At 53.5% G+C, this 20,606-nt stretch overlaps 1 protein-coding gene across 5 annotated transcripts in view; it reads right to left on the minus strand.

Annotated features, from left to right (window-relative positions):
- The window catches only part of PLA2G6 (phospholipase A2 group VI), a 133,508-nt gene that overhangs the window by 47,604 nt on the left and 65,298 nt on the right, over positions 1-20,606 (minus strand). The gene's annotated exons all lie outside the window — the stretch shown is intronic.

The raw sequence follows: 20,606 nt of genomic DNA on the forward strand, positions 1-20,606 counted from the left end.
TCCGGATTCCACCGCTCCCCTGTGAAGCGTTAGCCTTCCTGATAGTATGCAGCTGCAGCATCCAGCGCCCTCCAGCGCAAGAACGCTGAGAAAATGGCGCTGGGAGAAAGAGGGGGGGGCGTGTATAAGCCCAAGAGCGGGAAAAACGGAGGGCAGAGAGATACAGGACGATATACAGGGGAGGGAACATCTCCCCAGAGAGGAGTGCCCTCCCCTCTGCTGGTCGGGCGGTGGGCGGCGCTGTATGCAAAACATGCAGAGAAGCCAAAACCGAAACTAGGCCCAAACAGAAGCCGGGGCCTAGATTTAACAATGCGGCCGACGAGCAGGCACCTTCGGCGCGGTTCTCAGGGGAAATCCCCAGAATTGGCCGGAATTTACAGTAACGCTAAAACACATACTGTCCCCCTAATAAAAATACCCGGGACCCCTGAAAAACGTCTCTATACTTAGCTTTGAGACGCAGGGCCATGTCCCTGGAGAGGGGGGTAAATGCTCCTTCCAGCAGGGACCAGACAGGGCTGCGGATGGAGACCGGTCTTCTGCAAGCAGAGAGGACCGTGGAAGCTCCCACTTCAACACAGAGCCTCTTAGAGGATGTGAAGGAGCGCGGCATGTGAAGGCTCCAGCCTTATAAAGTCAACCTTAACAGCACCGCCGACAGAGTGGGGTGTGAAGGGACATGCCGGGAGTCCAGACTGGACCCGCTTTTCTTCCAAATCTTTAAAATAAAATAAAAATGAGAAAAAAATATCAGAGAATGCAAGTGTGTGTATCCTCCTGAAACACAAAGCATTGAACTGGATAGATTGTCATCCAGGGAGTGTATATAGCCCGGAGGGAGGAGCTACACGTTTGAGTGTAGTACTTTGTGTGTCCTCCAGAGGCGCTAGCTATACACCCATGGTTTGGGTCTCCCATGGAAGGAACGATAAAGAAATAGTATTTTATGACGTGCAAAACCCCCTTAAAAACAATCTTCACCATGAAGAACAACAAGGAGTCCTAGAAGCAATAAAATGCCCCCACAGGGACTTGATCGTAAAATCATAGAGTCTGTGTGGGATTACATGAAGAGATAGAAGGATTTTCTCAAGCCTATATACACAGAAGATCTGTGGTTGGTTTTCCAAGATGTTCAAAGTCCTTCAAAAACCTTCTGCAAATGTACCTAGAAGGATTGATGCTATTTTGATGGCAAAGGGTGATGACACTGAATATGGATTTAATTTAGATTTCTTTTTTGCCGATTTATTCACTTTACATTTTGTGAACTGATCAAAATAAAATATTAACACTTATAAAACTGAGTATATGTACAGTACAGACCAAACGTTTGGACACACCTTCTCATTCAAAGAGTTTTCTTTATTTTCATGACTCTGAAAACTGTAGATACACATTGAGGGCATAAAAGAAGGGAATTTTGTTTACTTACCGTAAATTCCTTTTCTTCTAGCTCCAATTGGGAGACCCAGACAATTGGTGTATAGCTTCTGCCTCCGGAGGCCACACAAAGTATTACACTTAAAAGTGTAAAGCCCCTCCCCTTCTGCCTATACACCCCCCGTGCATCACGGGCTCCTCAGTTTTGGTGCAAAAGCAAGAAGGAGGAAACTTATAAATTGGTCTAAAGTAATTCAATCCGAAGGAAGTTCGGAAAACTGAAAACCATTCAACATGAACAACATGTGTACACAAATAACAACAGCCCGAAGGAAACAGGGGCGGGTGCTGGGTCTCCCAATTGGAGCTAGAAGAAAAGGAATTTACGGTAAGTAAACAAAATTCCCTTCTTCTTTGTCGCTCCATTGGGAGACCCAGACAATTGGGACGTCCAAAAGCAGTCCCTGGGTGGGTAAAATAATACCTCGTAATAGAGCCGTAAAACGGCCCCTTCCTACAGGTGGGCAACCGCCGCCTGCAGGACTCGCCTACCTAGGCTGGCATCTGCCGAAGCATAGGTATGCACCTGATAGTGTTTCGTGAAAGTGTGCAGGCTCGACCAGGTAGCCGCCTGACACACCTGCTGAGCCGTAGCCTGGTGCCGCAGAGCCCAGGACGCACCCACGGCTCTGGTAGAATGGGCCTTCAGCCCTGAGGGAACCGGAAGCCCAGAAGACCGGTAAGCTTCGAGAATTGGTTCCTTGATCCACCGAGCCAGGGTTGATTTGGAAGCCTGTGACCCTTTACGCTGGCCAGCGACAAGGACAAAGAGTGCATCCGAGCGGCGCAGTGGCGCCGTACGAGAAATGTAGAGTCTGAGTGCTCTTACCAGATCTAACAAGTGCAAATCCTTTTCACATTGATGAACTGGATGAGGACAAAAAGAGGGTAAGGAGATATCCTGATTGAGATGAAAGGGGGATACCACCTTAGGGAGAAATTCCGGAACCGGACGCAGAACCACCTTGTCCTGGTGAAACACCAGGAAAGGGGCTTTGCATGACAGCGCTGCTAGCTCAGACACTCTCCGAAGTGATGTGACTGCTACTAGGAAGACCACTTTCTGCGAAAGGCGTGAAAGAGAAATATCCTTCATTGGCTCGAAAGGTGGCTTCTGAAGAGCCATCAGCACCCTGTTCAGATCCCAGGGTTCTAACGGACGCTTGTAAGGAGGGACTATGTGACAAACCCCCTGCAGGAACGTGCGTACCTGTGGAAGTCTGGCTAGGCGCTTCTGAAAAAACACAGAGAGCGCTGATACTTGTCCCTTAAGGGAGCCGAGCGACAAACCTTTTTCCAATCCGAATTGAAGGAAGGAAAGAAAAGTGGGCAAGGCAAATGGCCAGGGAGAAAAACCCTGATCAGAGCACCAGGATAAGAAGATCCTCCACGTCCTGTGGTAGATCTTGGCGGACGTTGGTTTCCTAGCCTGTCTCATAGTGGCAATGACCTCTTGAGATAACCCTGAAGACGCTAGGATCCAGGACTCAATGGCCACACAGTCAGGTTGAGGGCCGCAGAATTCAGATGGAAAAACGGCCCTTGAGACAGCAAGTCTGGTCGGTCTGGTAGTGCCCACGGTTGGCCCACCGTGAGATGCCACAGATCCGGGTACCACGACCTCCTCGGCCAGTCTGGAGCGACGAGGATGGCGCGACGGCAGTCGGACCTGATCTTGCGTAACACTCTGGGCAACAGTGCCAGAGGAGGAAACACATAAGGGAGTTGAAACTGCGACCAATCCTGAACTAAGGCGTCTGCCGCCAGAGCTGTGTGATCTTGAGACCGTGCCATGAATGCCGGGACCTTGTTGTTGTTCCGGGACGCCATTAGGTCGACGTCCGGCATCCCCCAGCGGCAACAGATCTCTTGAAACACGTCCGGGTGAAGGGACCATTCCCCTGCGTCCATGCCCTGGCGACTGAGAAAGTCTGCTTCCCAGTTTTCTACGCCCGGGATGTGAACTGCGGATATGGTGGAGGCTGTGGCTTCCACCCATAGCAGAATCCGCCGGACTTCCTGGAAGGCTTGCCGACTGCGTGTTCCGCCTTGGTGGTTGATGTATGCCACCGCTGTGGAGTTGTCCGACTGAATTCGGATCTGCTTGCCTTCCAGCCACGGCTGGAACGCCTTTAGGGCAAGATACACTGCCCTTATCTCCAGAACATTGATCTGAAGGGAGGACTCTGGCTGAGTCCAGGTACCCTGAGCCCTGTGGTGGAGAAAGACCGCTCCCCACCCTGAAAGACTCGCGTCCGTCGTGACCACCGCCCAGGATGGGGGTAGGAAGGATTTCCCCTTCGACAATGAAGTGGGAAGAAGCCACCACCGAAGGGAGGTTTTGGCTGCCTGAGAAAGGGAGACGTTCCTGTCGAGGGACGCCGACTAGAATGTCCCATTGAAGTGGACGCAGATGAAACTGCGCAAAAGGAACTGCCTCCATTGCTGCTACCATCTTCCCTAGGAAGTGCATGAGGCGCCTCAAGGGGTGTGACTGACCTTGAAGGAGAGATTGCACCCCTGTCTGTAGTGAACGCTGTTTGTCCAGCGGAAGCTTCACTATCGCTGAGAGAGTATGAAACTCCATGCCAAGATATGTCAGTGATTGGGCCGGTGTCAGATTTGACTTTGGGAAATTGATGATCCACCCGAATCTCTGGAGAGTCTCCAGGGCAATGTTCAGGCTGTGTTGGCATGCCACTTGAGAGGGTGCCTTGACAAGCAGATCGTCTAAGTAAGGGATCACCGAGTGTCCCTGAGAGTGCAGGACTGCTACTACTGTTGCCATGACCTTGGTGAAGACCCGTGGGGCTGTCGCCAGGCCGAAAGGCAGTTCCACGAACTGAAGGTGTTCGTCCCCTATGGCGAAACGCAGGAAGCGCTGATGCAATCGGTACGTGGAGATAAGCATCTTTGATGTCGATTGATGCTAGGAAATCTCCTTGGGACATTGAGGCGATGACGGAGCGGAGCGATTCCATCCGGAACCGCCTGGTTTTTACGTGTTTGTTGAGCAGTTTTAGGTCCAGAACGGGACGGAAGGATCCGTCCTTTTTTGGCACCACGAACAAGTTGGAGTAAAAACCGTGACCCTGTTGCTGAAGAGGAACAGGGATCACCACTCCTTCTGCCTTCAGAGTGCACACCGCCTGAAGAAGAGCATCGGCTCGCTCGGGGGGCGGAGATGTTTTGAAGAATCGAGTCGGAGGACGAGAGCTGAACTCTATCCTCTAACCGTGACACAGAATGTCTTTCACCCAACGGCCTTTTACCTGTGGCAGCCAGGCGTCGCAAAAGCGGGAGAGCCTGCCACCGACCGAGGATGCGGTGTGAAGAGGCCGAAAGTCATGAGGAGGCCGCTTTGGGAGCGGTTCCTCCGGCGGTCTTTTTAGGACGTGACTTAGACCGCCATGAATCGGAGTTCCTCTGATCCTTCTGAGGCCTGTTGGACGAGGAGAATTGAGACCTGCCCGCGGGCCGAAAGGACCGAAACCTCGATTGTACCTTCCGTTGTTGAGGTCTGTTTGGTTTGGACTGGGGTAAGGATGAGTCCTTTCCCTTGGATTGTTTAATGATTTCATCCAATCGCTCACCAAACAGGCGGTCGCCAGAAAGAAGGGAATTTTGTTTACTTACCGTAAATTCCTTTTCTTCTAGCTCCAATTGGGAGACCCAGACAATTGACAATTGGGTGTATAGGCTATGCCTCCGGAGGCCGCACAAAGTATTACACTAAAAGTGTAAAGCCCCTCCCCTGCTGCCTATACACCCCCCGTGCTCCCACGGGCTCCTCAGTTTTGGTGCAAAAGCAAGAAGGAGGAAAAAAATTATAAACTGGTTTAAAGTAAATTCAATCCGAAGGAATATCGGAGAACTGAAACCATTCAACATGAACAACATGTGTACACAAAAAAACAGGGGCGGGTGCTGGGTCTCCCAATTGGAGCTAGAAGAAAAGGAATTTACGGTAAGTAAACAAAATTCCCTTCTTCTTTGTCGCTCCATTGGGAGACCCAGACAATTGGGACGTCCAAAAGCAGTCCCTGGGTGGGTAAATAATACCTCATAATAGAGCCGTAACGGCTCCGTCCTACAGGTGGGCAACCGCCGCCTGAAGGACTCGCCTACCTAGGCTGGCATCCGCCGAAGCATAGTTATGCACCTGATAGTGTTTCGTGAAAGTGTGCAGGCTCGACCAGGTAGCCGCCTGACACACCTGCTGAGCCGTAGCCTGGTGCCTCAAAGCCCAGGACGCACCCACGGCTCTGGTAGAATGGGCCTTCAGCCCGGAGGGAACCGGAAGCCCAGCAGAACGGTAAGCTTCGAGAATTGGTTCCTTGATCCACCGAGCCAGGGTTGATTTGGAAGCCTGTGACCCTTTACGCTGGCCAGCGACAAGGACAAAGAGTGCATCCAAGCGGCGCAGGGGCGCCGTACGAGAAATGTAGAGTCTGAGTGCTCTCACCAGATCTAACAAGTGCAAATCCTTTTCACATTGGTGAATTGGATGAGGGCAAAAAGAGGGTAAGGAGATATCCTGATTGAGATGAAAAGGGGATACCACCTTAGGTAGAAATTCCGGAACCGGACGCAGAACCACCTTGTCCTGGTGAAACACCAGGAAAGGGGCTTTGCATGACAATGCTGCTAGCTCAGACACTCTCCGAAGTGAAGTGACTGCTACTAGGAAAACCACTTTCTGTGAAAGGCGTGCGAGAGAAATATCCCTCATTGGCTCGAACGGTGGTTTCTGAAGAACTATCAGCACCCTGTTCAGATCCCAGGGTTCCAACGGACGTTTGTAAGGAGGAACGATGTGACAAACCCCCTGCAGGAACGTGCGTACCTGTGGAAGTCTGGCCAGGCGCTTCTGAAAAAACACAGAGAGCGCAGACACTTGTCCCTTAAGGGAGCCGAGTGACAAACCCTTTTCCAATCCGGACTGAAGAAAGGACAGGAAAGTGGGCAAGGCAAATGGCCAGGGAGAAAAACCCCCAGCAGAGCACCACGACAGGAATATTTTCCACGTCCTGTGGTAGATCTTGGCGGACGTTGGTTTCCTAGCCTGTCTCATAGTGGCAATGACCTCCTGGGATAATCCTGAAGACGCTAAGATCCAGGACTCAATGGCCACACAGTCAGGTTGAGGGCCGCAGAATTCAGATGGAAAAACGGCCCTTGAGACAGCAAGTCTGGTCGGTCTGGTAGTGCCCACGGTTGGCCGACCGTGAGATGCCACAGATCCGGGTACCACGACCTCCTCGGCCAGTCTGGAGCGACGAGGATGGCGCGGCGGCAGTCGGCCCTGATCTTGCGTAACACTCTGGGCAACAGTGCCAGCGGAGGAAACACATAAGGGAGTTGAAACTGCGACCAATCTTGAACTAAGGCGTCTGCCGCCAGAGCTCTGTGATCGTGAGAACGTGCCATGAATGCCGTGACCTTGTTGTTGAGCCGGGACGCCATTAGGTCGACGTCCGGCATCCCCCAGCGGCGACAGATCTCCTGAAACACGTCCGGGGTGAAGGGACCATTCCCCTGCGTCCATGCCCTGGCGACTGAGAAAATCTGCTTCCCAGTTTTCCACGCCTGGGATGTGAACTGCGGAGATGGTGGAGGCCGTGGCTTCCACCCACATCAAAATCCGCCGGACTTCCTGGAAGGCTTGCCGACTGCGTGTTCCTCCTTGGTGGTTGATGTAAGCCACCGCTGTGGAGTTGTCCGACTGAATTCGGATCTGCTTGCCTTCCAGCCACTGCTGGAACGCTTTCAGGGCAAGGTACACTGCCCTGATCTCCAGAACATTGATCTGAAGTGAGGACTCTTGCTGGGTCCACGTACCCTGAGCCCTGTGGTGGAGAAAGACTGCTCCCCACCCTGACAGACTCGCGTCCGTCGTGACCACCGCCCAGGATGGGGGTAGGAAGGATTTCCCCTTCGATAATGAAGTGGGAAGAAGCCACCACCGAAGGGAAGCTTTGGTTGCCTGAGAGAGGGAGACGTTCCTGTCGAGGGACGTCGGCTTCCTGTCCCATTTGCGTAGGATGTCCCATTGAAGAGGACGCAGGTGAAACTGCGCGAAAGGGACTGCCTCCATTGCTGCCACCATCTTCCCCAGGAAGTGCATGAGGCGCCTCAAGGGGTGTGACTGACCTTGAAGGAGAGATTGCACCCCCGTTTGTAGTGAACGCTGCTTGTTCAGCGGAAGCTTCACTATCGCTGAGAGGGTATGAAACTCCATGCCAAGATATGTCAGCGATTGGGCCTGTGTCAGATTTGACTTTGGAAAATTGATGATCCACCCGAAACTCTGGAGAGTCTCCAGAGTAGCGGTGAGGCTGTGCTGGCATGCCTCTTGAGAGGGAGCCTTGACCAGCAGGTCGTCTAAGTAAGGGATCACCGAGTGACCCTGAGAGTGGAGGACCGCAACTACTGCAGCCATGACCTTGGTGAAAACCCGTGGGGCTGTCGCCAGGCCGAACGGCAGTGCCACGAACTGAAGGTGTTCGTCTCCTATGGCGAAGCGCAGGAAGCGCTGATGCTCTGGAGCAATCGGTACGTGGAGATAAGAGTCTTTGATATCGATCGATGCAAGAAAATCTCCTTGGGACATTGAGGCGATGACGGAGCGGAGGGATTCGATCCGGAACCGCCTGGTCTTTACGGGTTTGTTGAGCAGTTTTAGGTCCAGGACAGGCCGGAAAGACCCGTCCTTCTTTGGAACCACAAACAAGTTGGAGTAAAAACCGTGACCCTGCTGCTGAAGAGGAACAGGGACCACCACTCCTTCTGCCTTCAGAGTGCCCAGCGCCTGCAGAAGAGCATCGGCTCGCTCGGGAGGCGGAGATGTTCTGAAAAATCGAGTCGGAGGACGAGAGTTGAACTCTATCCTGTAACCGTGAGACAGAATGTCTCTCACCCAACGGTCTTTTACCTGTGGCAGCCAGGTGTCGGAAAAGCGGGAGAGCCTGCCACCGACCGAGGATGCGATGTGAGGAGGCCGCAAGTCATGAGGAAGCCGCCTTGGTAGCGGCACCTCCGGCGGTCTTTTTAGGGCGTGACTTAGACCGCCATGGATCGGAGTTCGGCGCGGCACGGTGGCTCAGTGGTTAGCACTGCAGTCTTGCAGCGCTGGGGTCCTGGGTTCAAATCCCACCAAGGACACTATCTGCAAGGAGTTTGTATGTTCTCCCCGTGTTTGCGTGGGTTTCCTCCGGGTACTCCGGTTTCCTCCCACACTCCAAAGACATACAGATAGGGACTCTAGATTGTGAGCCCCAATGGGGACAGTGTTGCCAATGTATGTAAAGTGCTATGGAATTAATAGCGCTATATAAATGAATAAAATTATTATTATTAATTATAGTTCCTCTGATCCTTCTGAGGCCTTTTGGACGAGGAGAATTGGGACCTGCCCGCACCCCGAAAGGACCGAAACCTCGACTGTCCCCTCCTCTGTTGGGGTAATTTTGGTTTGGCCTGGGGTAAGGATGTTTCCTTTCCCTTGGATTGTTTGATGATTTCATCCAGCCTCTCACCAAACAAACGGTCGCCAGAAATTGGCAAACCGGTTAAGCACTTTTTGGAAGCAGAATCTGCCTTCCATTCCCGTAGCCACAAGGCCCTGCGTATTGCCACCGAATTGTCGGCTGCAACCGCCGTACGGCTCGCAGAGTCCAGGACAGCATTAATAGCGTAGGACGCAAATACCGACGTTAGAGAGGTTATGGACGCCACTTGCGGCGCAGACGTACGTGTGAGTGCGTCAATTTGCGCCTGACCCGCTGAAATAGCTTGGAGTGCCCATACGGCTGCGAATGCTGGAGCAAAAGACGCGCCGATAGCTTCATAGATGGATTTCAACCAGAGCTCCATCTGTCTGTCAGTGGCATCCTTGAGCGAAGCCCCATCTTCCACTGCAACTATGGATCTAGCCGCCAGTCTGGAGATTGGAGGATCCACCTTGGGACACTGAGTCCAGCCCTTGACCACGTCAGGAGGGAAGGGATAACGTGTATCCTTAAGGTGCTTGGAAAAACGCTTATCTGGACAAACTCGGTGTTTCTGGACTGCTTCTCTGAAGTCGGAGTGGTCCAGAAACATAGTCGTTGTACGCTTGGGGAACCTGAAACGGAATTTCTCCTGCTGAGAGGCTGACTCCTCCACTGGAGGAGCCGAGGGAGAAATATCCAACATTTGATTTATGGACGCGATAAGATCATTCACTATGGCGTCACCATCAGGAGTATCAAGGTTGAGAGCGGCCTCAGGATCAGAATCCTGATCAGCTACCTCCGGGTCATCATACAGAGAGTCCTCCCTCTGAGACCCTGAACAATGTGATGAGGTCGAGGGGATTTCCCAGCGAGCTCGCTTAGGCGGTCTGGGGCTGCGGTCCGTGTCAGAGACCTCACCCCGGGATCTATGAGACACCCCGGGGGAACATTGTTGTCCCAACTGAGGGGAACCAGGGGGCAATGATTCCACAGTGCCCATGGTCTGAGATACCGGTCTGGACTGCAAAGCTTCTAGAATCTTAGCCATAGTCTCAGACAGTCTTTCAGTAAAAACTGTAAACTCCGTCCCTGTCACCTGGACAGTGTTAGCAGGTGGATCCCCCTGGGCCCCCCTTAGCAGAGGCTCCGGCTGAGCAAGTGCCACAGGGGCCGAGCACTGTACACAATGAGGGTCAGTGGAACCTGCCGGTAGCGGGGTCGTACATGCGGCGCAGGCAGCATAGTATGTTTTGGCACCCCTGCTTCTTGTGGGCGCCATGCTGTTGTCTCCCCTGAGCAACACAATAGGGTATATAGCCAGAACTAAACCGTGCACCATACAGTGTAAAGAATAGCCTATAAACATATAACCTATAATTACACTACTGCACAAGTGGGGCCAGCACCTCAGGTGCTGCTTACCGGCCGCTTAAAGCGGTTGTGTGGCCACCAGAATCCCTGCCTGGGTCTCCCAGAGCTTGTCCCCCCTCTGCAGCGTCAGAGTAGCTGACAGGAATGGCTGCCGGCGTCCTGAGGAGAGGAGGGAGCCGTGGGCGTGACCCAGAAAGTGCGGGAACTGGTGCCCCACTGTGCACAGTGAGGAGGGTGGAGTATGCAAAGCATGCTCCAGCCCTCAGTGCTGCCGTCCTGCACAGCGTCCCGCCCTCCCCCTGACTGGCAGGCCTGGGGGCGGGAAGAAAAAGAGACTAGGCCGCAAAAGCCGGGGACTCAAGTTATAAGAGCGGCCGCCGTAAAAGCGCGGTCGGCGCGGAAGTCCCCGGCGCACTAACAGTCCCAGCCGCGCCACAGTAATAACAATGGTAGCGGCGGTCAGCGCGGTAGTCCCCATACACTAACGCACTCAGCGACGCTGCAGTGTGTAATGGCACAAACGCGGTCAGCGCCGCGGTCCCCGGTGCACTAGCACACCCAGCAATGCTGGAGTGTTGCTGTGCGCGGTCCCCACGGGGACACAGAGTACCTCAAAGTAGCAGGGCCATGTCCCTGAACGATACTCGGCTCCTATCCAGCAGAGTCCTCAGGAGCTGTGGATGGAGCACGGTCTCAGTGCCTTGAGACCGATTAGGATCCCACTTCACCCAGAGCCCTAAGGGGGATGGGGAAGGAAAACAGCATGTGGGCTCCAGCCTCCGTACCCGCAATGGATACCTCAACCTTAACAACACCGCCGACAAGAGTGGGGTGAGAAGGGAGCATGCTGGGGGCCCTGTTAAGGGCCCTCTTTTCTTCCATCCGACATAGTCAGCAGCTGCTGCTGACTAAGCTGTGGAGCTTATGCGTGCATGTCTGCCTCCTTCGCACAAAGCAAAAAACTGAGGAGCCCGTGGGAGCACGGGGGGTGTATAGGCAGAAGGGGAGGGGCTTTACACTTTTAGTGTAATACTTTGTGCGGCCTCCGGAGGCATAGCCTATACACCCAATTGTCAATTGTCTGGGTCTCCCAATGGAGCGACAAAGAAATGGCAAACCGGTTAAGAACTTTTTGGAAGCAGAGTCTGCCTTCCATTCACGTAGCCACATGGCCCTGCGGACTGCCACCGAATTGGCGGATGCTACCGCCGTACAGCTCGCAGAGTCCAGGACAGCATTAATGGCGTAGGACGCAAACGCCGACGCCTGAGAGGTTAAGGACACCACCTGCGGAGCAGAGGCACGTGTGACTGCATTAATCTGCGAGTGACACGCTGAGATAGCTTGGAGTGCCCATACGGCTGCGAATGCCGGAGCAAAGGACGCGCCGATAGCTTCATAGATGGATTTCAACCAGAGCTCCATCTGTCTGTCAGTGGCATCCTTGAGTGAAGCCCCATCTTCCACGGCAACTATGGATCTAGCCGCCAGTCTGGAGACTGGAGGATCCACCTTGGGACACTGAGCCCAACCCTTGACAATGTCAGGGGGAAAGGGATAACGTGTGTCCTTAAGGCGCTTGGAAAAACGCTTATCTGGACAAGCTCGGTGTTTCTGGACTGCCTCTCTGAAGTCAGAGTGATCCAGAAACGTACTCATTGTACGCTTGGGAAACCTGAAACGGAATCTCTCCTGCTGAGAAGCTGACTCCTCAATTGGAGGAGCTGGGGGAGAAAGATCCAACACCTGATTGATGGTCGCTATCAGGTCATTCACTATGGCGTCTCCTTCAGGTGTATCTAGGTTGAGAGTGGCCTCAGGATCAGAATCCTGATCTGCCACCTCCGCTTCATCATCCAGAGAGTCCTCCTGCTGAGACCCTGAGCAGTGTGATGAAGTCGAGGGAATTTCCCAGCGAGCCCGCTTAGGCGGCCTGGGACTGCGGTCCGTGTCAGAGACCTCACCCTGGGACCTATGAGTCACCCCAGGAGCACTTTGCTGCTCCAACCGAGGGGGGCCTGGGGTCAATGATTCAACAGTGCCCGGGGCCTGAGTTACCGGTCTGGACTGCAAGGCTTCTAGTATCTTAGCAGACCATTTATCCATACTCTCAGAAAGTTTGTCAGCAAATACTGCAAACTCCGTCCCTGTCACCTGGACAGTGGTAGCAGGTGGTTCCACTTGGGCCACCTGTAGCAGAGGCTCCGGCTGAGTAAGTGCCACAGGGGCCGAGCATTGCACACAATGAGGGTCGGTGGAACCTGCCGGTAGTATAGCCGCACATGAGGTACAGGTTGCAAAGTAAGCTTGTGCTTTGGCACCCTTGCTTTTTGCGGACGACATGCTGTTGTTCTCCTCTGAGTACAATCCAGGAGGGTATATAGCCAAAAATCAACAGTGCGACCGTACAGTGTAAATGTATAGCATATAAGCATATATATATATATATATATATATATATACACACTTCGGCACTCAGTGGGGCCAGCACCTAGAAACAGGTGCTGCTTACCGACCGCCCAAAGCGGTTGTGTGATCACCAGATTCCCTGCCTGGGCCTCCCAGAGCCGTGATGTCTCTCCTCTCCAGCTTCAGATGTGCTGACAGGAATGGCTGCCGGCGTTCTGTGAGGAGGAGGGGGCCGTGGGCGTGCCCTAGAAAGTGCGGGAATCTGGTGCCCCACGGTGCTCAGTGAGGGGGGAGGAGGATACAAAGTATGCTCCAGCCCTCAGCGCTGACGTCCTGTGCAGCGTCCCGCCCTTCCCCTGACTGGCAGGCCTGGGGGCGGGAATATGCGGTACTAGGCCGCAAAAGCCGGGGACTAAAGTTATAAGCGCGGCCGGCAAATAAGCGCGGTCAGCGCGGTAGTCCCCGGCGCACTAACACACCCAGCAGTGCTGCAGCGTGTATGGCACAAGCGCTCCATGCGCGGTCCCCAAGGGGACACAGAGTACCTCACAGTAGCAGGGCCTTGTCCCTGACGATACCCGGCTCCTGTCCAGCAGATTCCCCAGGGGCTGCGGAGGGAGCACGGTCCCAGTGCCTGGAGACCGATTAGGATCCCACTTCACCCAGAGCCCTAAGGGATGGGGAAGGAAAGCAGCATGTGGCTCCTGCCTGTGTACCCGCAATGGGTACCTCAACCTTAACAGCACCGCCGACCAGAGTGGGGTGAGAAGGGAGCATGCTGGGGGCCCTGTATGGGCCCTCTTTTCTTCCATCCGACATAGTCAGCAGCTGCTGCTGACTAATTTGTGGAGCTATGCGTGCATGTGTGCCTCCTTCGCACAAAGCATAAAAACTGAGGAGCCCGTGATGCACGGGGGGTGTATAGGCAGAAGGGGAGGGGCTTTACACTTTTAAGTGTAATACTTTGTGTGGCCTCCGGAGGCAGAAGCTATACACCAATTGTCTGGGTCTCCCAATGGAGCGACAAAGAAACTATGAATTAGCACATGTGGAATGAAATACTTAACAAAAAAGTGTGAAACAACTGAAAAGATGTTTTATATTCTAGGTTCTTCAAAGTAGCCACCTTTTGCTTTTATTACTGCTTTGCACACTCTTGGCATTCTCTTGATGAGCTTCAAGCGGTAGTCACCGGAAATGGTTTTCACTTCACAGGTGTGCCCTGTCAGGTGTAATAAGTGGGATTTCTTGCCTTATAAATGGGGTTGAGACCATCAGTTGTGTTGTGCAGAAGTCTGGTGGATACACAGCTGATAGTCCTACTGAATAAACTGTTAGAATTTGTATTATGGCAAGAAAAAAGCAGCTAAGTAAAGAAAAATGAGTGACCATCATTACTTTAAGAAATGAAGGTCAGTCAGTCCGAAAAGAAGGGAATTTTGTTTACTTACCGTAAATTCCTTTTCTTCTAGCTCTAATTGGGAGACCCAGACCATTGGGTTGTATAGGCTATGCCTCCGGAGGCCGCACAAAGTACTACACTTAAAAGTGTTAAGCCCCTCCCCTTCTGCCTATACACCCCCCGTGCTCCCACGGGCTCCTCAGTTTTGGTGCAAAAGCAAGAAGGAGGAAAAAGAATTATAAACTGGTTTAAAGTAACTTCAATCCGAAGGAATATCGGAGAACTGAAACCATTCAACATGAACAACATGTGTACACAAAAAAACAGGGGCGGGTGCTGGGTCTCCCAATTAGAGCTAGAAGAAAAGGAATTTACGGTAAGTAAACAAAATTCCCTTCTTCTTTGTCGCTCTATTGGGAGACCCAGACCATTGGGACGTCCAAAAGCAGTCCCTGGGTGGGTAAAATAATACCTCGTAAGAGAGCCGTAAAACGGCCTCTTCCTACAGGTGGGCAACCGCCGCCTGAAGGACTCTTCTACCTAGGCTGGCATCCGCCGAAGCATAGGTATGCACTTGATAGTGCTTCGTGAAAGTGTGCAGACTCGACCAGGTAGCCGCCTGACACACCTGCTGAGCCGTAGCCTGGTGCCTCAAAGCCCAGGACGCGCCCACGGCTCTGGTAGAATGGGCCTTCAGCCCTGAGGGAACCGGAAGCCCAGCCGAACGGTAAGCTTCGATAATTGGCTCCTTGATCCACCGAGCCAGGGTTGATTTGGAAGCCTGTGACCCTTTACGCTGGCCAGCGACAAGGACAAAGAGTGCATCCGAGCGGCGCAGGGGCGCCGTACGAGAAATGTAGATTCTGAGTGCTCTCACCAGATCTAACAAGTGCAAATCCTTTTCACATTGGTGAACTGGATGAGGACAAAAAGAAGGTAAGGAGATATCCTGATTGAGATGAAAGGGGGATACCACCTTAGGGAGAAATTCCGGAACCGGACGCAGAACCACCTTGTCCTGGTGAAACACCAGGAAAGGGGTTTTGCATGAAAGCGCTGCTAGCTCAGACACTCTCCGAAGTGAAGTGACTGCTACTAGAAAAATCACTTTCTGCGAAAGGCGTGAGAGAGGAATATCCCTCATTGGCTCGAATGGTGGTTTCTGAAGAACCATCAGCACCCTGTTCAGATCCCAGGGTTCTAACGGCCGCTTGTAAGGAGGGACGATGTGACAAACCCCCTGCAGGAACGTGCGTACCTGTGGAAGTCTGGCTAGGCGCTTCTGGAAAAACACAGAGAGCGCTGAGACTTGTCCCTTAAGAGAGCCGAGCGACAAACCCTTTTCCAGTCCAGATTGAAGGAAGGACAGAAAAGCGGGCAAGGCAAAAGGCCAGGGAGAAATACCCTGAGCAGAACACCACGACAGGAAAATTTTCCACGTCCTGTGGTAGATTTTAGCGGACGTTGGTTTCCTAGCTTGTCTCATAGTGGCAATGACGTCTTGAGATAACCCTGAAGACGCTAGGATCCAGGACTCAATGGCCACACAGTCAGGTTGAGGGCCGCAGAATTCAGATGGAAAAACGGCCCTTGAGATAGCAAGTCTGGTCGGTCTGGTAGTGCCCACGGTTGGCCGACCGTGAGATGCCACAGATCCGGGTACCACGACCGCCTCGGCCAGTCTGGAGCGACGAGGATGACGCGGCGGCATTCGGCCCTGATCTTGCGTAACACTCTGGGCAACAGTGCCAGCGGAGGAAACGCATAAGGGAGCTGAAACTGCGACCAATCCTGAACTAAGGCGTCTGCCGCCAGAGCTCTGGGATCTTGAGACCGTGCCATGAACATTGGTACCTTGTTGTTGTGCCGGGACGCCATGAGGTCGACGTCCGGCACCCCCCAGCGGCAACAGATCTCCTGAAACACGTCCGGGTGAAGGGACCATTCCCCTGCGTCCATGCCCTGGCGACTGAGATAATCTGCTTCCCAGTTTTCCACGCCTGGGATGTGAACTGCGGATATGGTGGAGGCCGTGGCTTCCACCCACATCAAAATCCGCCGGACTTCCTGGAAGGCTTGCCGGCTGCGTGTGCCGCCTTGGTGGTTGATGTATGCCACCGCTGTGGAGTTGTCCGACTGAATTCGGATCTGCTTGCCCTTCAACCACTGCTGGAACGCTTTCAGGGCAAGATACACTGCCCGTATTTCCAGAACATTGATCTGAAGCGAGGACTCTTGCTGGGTCCACGTACCCTGAGCCCTGTGGTGGAGAAAAACCGCTCCCCACCCTGACAGACTCGCGTCCGTCGTGACTACTTCCCAGGATGGGGGTAGGAAGGATTTCCCCTTCGATAATGAAGTGGGAAGGAGCCACCACCGAAGGGAAGCTTTGGTCGCCTGAGAGAGGGAGACGGTCCTGTCGAGGGACGTCGGCTTCCTGTCCCATTTGCGTAAGATGTCCCATTGAAGGGGACGCAGGTGAAACTGCGCGAAAGGGACTGCCTCCATTGCTGCCACCATCTTCCCCAGGAAGTGCATGAGGCGCCTCAAGGGGTGTGACTGGCCTTGAAGGAGAGATTGTACCCCTTTCTGTAGTGACTGCTGCTTGATCAGCGGAAGCTTCACTATCGCTGAGAGGGTATGAAACTCCATGCCAAGATATGTCAGCGATTGGGCCGGTGTCAGATTTGACTTTGGAAAATTGATGATCCACCCGAAACCCTGGAGAGTCTCCAGGGTAGCGTCGAGGCTGCGTTGGCATGCCTCTTGAGAGGGTGCCTTGATCAGCAGATCGTCCAAATACGGAATCACCGAGTGACCCTGCGAGTGTAGGAGCGCTACTACAGTAGCCATCACCTTGGTAAAAACCCGTGGGGCTGTTGACAGGCCGAACGGCAGTGCCACAAATTGCAGGTGTTCGTTTCCTATGGCGAAGCGCAAGAAGCGCTGGTGCTCTGGAGCAATCGGTACGTGGAGATAAGCATCTTTGATATCGATCGATGCAAGGAAATCTCCTTGGGACATTGAGGCGATGACGGAGCGGAGGGATTCCATCCTGAACCGTCGGGTTTTTACGTGTTTGTTGAGCAGTTTCAGGTCCAGGACCGGGCGGAAAGACCCGTCCTTCTTTGGGACCACAAACAAGTTGGAGTAAAAACCGTGGCTCTGTTGCTGAAGAGGAACAGGGACCACCACTCCTTCCGCCTTCAGAGTGCCCAGTGCCTGCAGAAGAGCCTCGGCTCGCTCGGGAGGCGGGGATGACCTGAAGAATCGAGTCGGGGGACGAGAGGTGAACTCTATCTTGTAACCGTGAGACAGAATGTCTCTCACCCAGCGGTCTTTTATTTGTGGCAGCCAGGTGTCGCAAAAGCGGGAGAGCCTGCCACCGACCGAGGATGCTACTAGAGGAGGTCGAAAGTCATGAGGAAGCCGCTTTGTTAGCGGCGCCTCCGGTGGTCTTTTTAGGACGTGACTTAGACCGCCATGCATCAGAGTTCCTTTGTTCCTTCTGAGACCCTTTGGACGAGGAGAATTGGGACCTGCCCGCGCCCCGAAAGGACCGAAACCTCGACTGCCCTCTCCTCTGTTGGGGTATGTTCTGTTTGGGCTGGGGTAAGGATGTATCCTTTCCCTTGGATTGTTTGATGATTTCATCCAGACGCTCGCCAAACAGCCTGTCGCCAGAAATTGGCAAACTGGTTAAGCGCTTTTTGGAAGCAGAATCTGCCTTCCATTCTCGTAGCCACAAGGCCCTGCGGAGTACCACCGAATTGGCGGCCGCAACCGCCGTACGGCTCGCAGAGTCCAGGACAGCATTAATAGCGTAAGACGCAATTGCCGAGGTCTGGGTGGTAATGGATGCCACTTGTGGCGCGGCCGCTTCAATTTGCGCCTGACCTGCTGAGATAGCTTGTAGCGCCCATACGGCTGCGAATGCTGGGGCAAAAGAAGCTCCGATAGCTTCATAGATGGATTTCAACCAGAGCTCCATCTGCCTGTCAGTGGCATCTTTGAGTGAAGCCCCATCTTCCACTGCAAGTATGGATCTAGCTGCCAGTCTGGAGATTGGAGGATCCACTTTGGGACACTGAGTCCAACCTTTAACCACGTCAGGGGGAAAAGGATAACGTGTATCCTTAAGGCGCTTAGAAAAACGCTTATCTGGACAAGCATGGTGATTCTGGACTGCCTCTCTGAAATCAGAGTGGTCTAGAAACATACTCGGTGTACGCTTGGGGAACCTGAAACGGAATTTCTCCTGCTGAGACACTGACTCCTCCGCCGGAGGAGCTGAGGGAGAGATATCCAGCATTTGATTGATGGACGCAATAAGATCGTTCACTATGGCGTCCCCGTCTGGAGTATTAAGATTGAGAGCGCCCTCAGGATCAGAATCCTGATCAGCTGTCTCCGCATCATCAACCAGAGATTCCCCCCGCTGAGACCCTGAACAATATGATGTCGAGGAAAATTTTAAGCGAGCCCGCTTATTCGGTCTGGGGCTGGGGTCTAAGTCATAACCCTCAGCCTGGGATGTATGAGATACCCCTGGAGGACATTGTTGGACCAACTGAGGGGGGTCAGGGGACAATGATTCAACAGAGTCCCTTTGCTGAGATACCGGCCTGGACTGCAAGGCTTCTAGTATCTTAGCCATAGTCTCAGAGAGTTTTGCAAACTCAGTCCCCGTCACCTGGACAGTGTCAACAGGTGGCTCCCCCTGGGCCCCTCTTAGCAGAGGCTCCGGCTGAAGACGTGTCACAGGGGCCGAACAGTGCACACAATGAGGGTCAGTGGAACCTGCCGGTAGTGGGGTCATACATGTGGCGCAGGCAGCATAATAAGCCTGTGTTTTGGCACCCCTGCCTTTTGTGGGCGCCATGCTATTGTTTTCCCTGTGTAACACAATAGGGTATATAGCCAGAATGAACTGTGCTCATACAGTGTAGAGTATATACTATACACAAATAATGTATCAATACACTACAGCACCATGGGGCTAGCACCAACAGGTGCTGCTTACCACCCGCTTTAAAACGGATGTGAGGCCACCAGAGACCGTTTCTGGGTCTCCCAGGGTTAATCCCTCTCTGCAGCGTCGGAGGAGCTGACAGGAATGGCTGCGGCGTCCTGACGAGAGGAGGGAGCCGTGGCCGTGGCCGAGAAAGTGCGGGAACTGGTGCCCGCACTGTGCACAGTGAGGGGGGGGGTGGAGTATGCAAATCATACTCCAGCCCTCAGTGCTGCTCGTTCCGTGCAGCGTCCCGCCCTTCCCCCTGCCTGTCAGGGCTGAGGGCGGGAGAAAGGGAAAACTAGGCCGCAAGCAAGCCGGGGACTCGAGTATAAGCGTGGCCGCCGTAAAAGCGCGGCACACGCCGAAGTCCCCGGCGAACTACAAGTCCCAGCCGCGCCGCAGTTTCCCATGGCAGCGGCGGTTAGCGCGGTAGCCCCTACATATAAACACACTCAGCGACGCTGAGTGTGTAATGGCACATTTAACCCGGTCAGCGCCGCGGCCCGGTGCACTAGCACACCCAGCAAAGCTGAGGTGTTGCCGTGCGCGGTCCCCACAGGGATACAGAGTACCTTCACGTAGCAGGGCCATGTCCCTGAACGGTACCCGGCTCCTATCCAGCAGTCTCCACAGGAGTTGTGGATGAAGCACGGTCTCGGTGCCTGGAGACCGATGGGATCCCACTTCGCCCAGAGCCCTGAGGGGGATGGGGAAGGAAAGCAGCATGTGGGCTCCAGCCTCCGTACCCGCAATGGATACCTCAACCTTAACAACACCGCCGACAAGAGTGGGGTGAGAAGGGAGCATGCTGGGGGCCCTATATGGGCCCACTTTTCTTCCATCCGACATGGTCAGCAGCTGCTGCTGACCAATCTGTGGAGCTGTGCGTGCATGTCTGCCTCCTTCGCACAAAGCAAAAAACTGAGGAGCCCGTGGGAGCACGGGGGGTGTATAGTCAGAAGGGGAGGGGCTTAACACTTTTAAGTGTAGTACTTTGTGCGGCCTCCGGAGGCATAGCCTATACAACCCAATGGTCTGGGTCTCCCAATAGAGCGACAAAGAAATTGGGAAAACTTTGAAAGTGTCCCCAAGTGCAGTGGCAAAAACCATCAAACGCTACCAAGAAACTGGCTCACATGAGGACCGCCCCAGGAAAGGAAGACCAAGAGTCACCTCTGCTGCGGAGGATAAGTTTATCTGAGTCACCAGCCTCAGAAATCACAGGTTAACAGCAGCTCAGATTAGATACCAGGTCAATGCCACACAGAGTTCTAGCAGCAGACACATCTCTAAAACAACAGTTAAGAGGAGACTTTGTGCAGTAGGCCTTCATGGTAAAATAGCTGCTAGGAAACCACTGCTAAGGACAGACAACGAGCAGAAGATACTTGTTTGGGCTAAAGAACACAAGGAATGAACATTAGACATTAGACTAGTGGAAATCTGTGCTTTGGTCTCATGAGTCCAA

The sequence above is a fragment of the Anomaloglossus baeobatrachus genome, chromosome 8, assembly GCF_048569485.1.
Source record: "Anomaloglossus baeobatrachus isolate aAnoBae1 chromosome 8, aAnoBae1.hap1, whole genome shotgun sequence".
Classification (NCBI taxonomy): Eukaryota; Metazoa; Chordata; class Amphibia; order Anura; family Aromobatidae; genus Anomaloglossus; species Anomaloglossus baeobatrachus.